The 1,516-nt window shown below is 39.7% G+C and overlaps 1 non-coding gene across 1 annotated transcript; it reads right to left on the minus strand.

Moving 5' to 3' along the window:
- Positions 1-249: 249 nt before the first annotated feature.
- LOC127740894 (small nucleolar RNA R71) lies at positions 250-357 on the minus strand. The gene has a single exon (XR_008001750.1). It is a non-coding gene; the product is annotated as a small nucleolar RNA R71 (small nucleolar RNA).
- Positions 358-1,516: the final 1,159 nt, after the last annotated feature.

Genomic DNA, 1,516 nt, shown 5'->3' on the forward strand with positions numbered 1-1,516 from the left:
CAAAATTACAAGTTTTATGAACTTCCATCAGAAGATCCTTTTCAGTTCTTAACTGAATTCTTGTAGATCTGTGATACTGTTAAGACAAATGGAGTTGATCCCGAGGTCTATAAGCTTATGCTTTTCTCTTTTGCTGTAAGAGACAGAGCTAGAATATGGTTAGACTCTCAGCCTAGAGATAGCCTGAACTCTTGGGATAAGCTGGTCATGGCTTTCTTAGCCAAATTCTTTCCTCCTCAAAAGCTGAGCAAACTTAGAGTGGATGTTCAAACCTTTAGGCAGAAAGAAGGTGAATCCCTCTATGAAGCTTGGGAAAGATACAAGCAACTAACCAAAAAGTGCCCTTCTGATATGCTCTCAAAATGGACCATCATAGATATATTCTATGATGGTTTGTCTGAATTGTCTAAGATGTCATTAGACCATTCTGCAGGTGGATCTATTCACCTGAAGAAAACACCTGTAGAAGCTCAGGAAGCCATTGAAATGGTTGCAAATAACTAGTTCATGTACACCTCTGAGAGGAATCCTATGAATAATGGGACGTCTCAGAAGAAGGGAGTTCTTGAAATTGATGCTCTGAATGCCATATTGGCTCAGAACAAAATGTTGACTCAGCAAGTCAATATAATTTCTCAGAGTCTGAATGGATTGCAAAATGCATCCAACATTACTAAAGAAGCATCTTCTGAAGAAGAAGCTTATGATCTTGAGAACCCTGCAATGGCAGAGGTAAATTACATGGGTGAAGTCTATGGAAACACCTATAATCCCTCATGGAAAAATCATCCAAATTTCTCATGGAAGGATCAACAAAAGCCTCAACAAGGCTTTAACAATAATAATGGTGGAAGAAACAGGTTTAGCAATGGCAAGCCTTTTCCATCATCCTCTCAGCAACAGACAGAGAATTCTGAGCAGAACCCATCTAGCTTAGCAAATATAGTCTCTGATCTATCTAAGGCCACTCTCAGTTTTATGAATGAAACAAAGTTCTCCATTAGAAATTTAGAGGCACAAGTGGGCCAGCTGAGTAAAAAAGTCACGAAAACTCCTCCTAGTCTTTCGTTGAGCTGTTGTACTTCTTTGATGCAGGTTAGACTTTTCATGTCGAGTATAGCCTGACATTTATCTGCGTTTGCCTCAATTCCTCTTTGTGTGAGCATGAAGCCCAAGAACTTGCCAGCTTTTACTGCGAAGGTACATTTGACTGGATTGAGTCGCATACTAGGCTTTCTTATGGTGTCGAATACTTTGGTGAGGTTGGACAGTAAGGATTCCTCACTCTGTGTTTTTACCAACATATCGTCTATATATACTTTCATTAGTTTCCCAATGTGTCTTGCAAAGACTTTGTTCATCAACCTTTGGTAGGTAGCTCCGGGGCTTTTAAGTTCGAATGGCATGACAACATAACAATAATTTGCTTTTGGAGTTAGGAATGAGGTCTTTTCCTGATCAGGTGGATACATGGGGATTTGATTGTATCCTGAGTAAGCGTCCATGAACGAGAGAT

The sequence above is a fragment of the Arachis duranensis genome, chromosome 7 (genome assembly GCF_000817695.3).
Source record: "Arachis duranensis cultivar V14167 chromosome 7, aradu.V14167.gnm2.J7QH, whole genome shotgun sequence".
In the NCBI taxonomy this organism is placed as follows: domain Eukaryota; kingdom Viridiplantae; phylum Streptophyta; class Magnoliopsida; order Fabales; family Fabaceae; genus Arachis; species Arachis duranensis.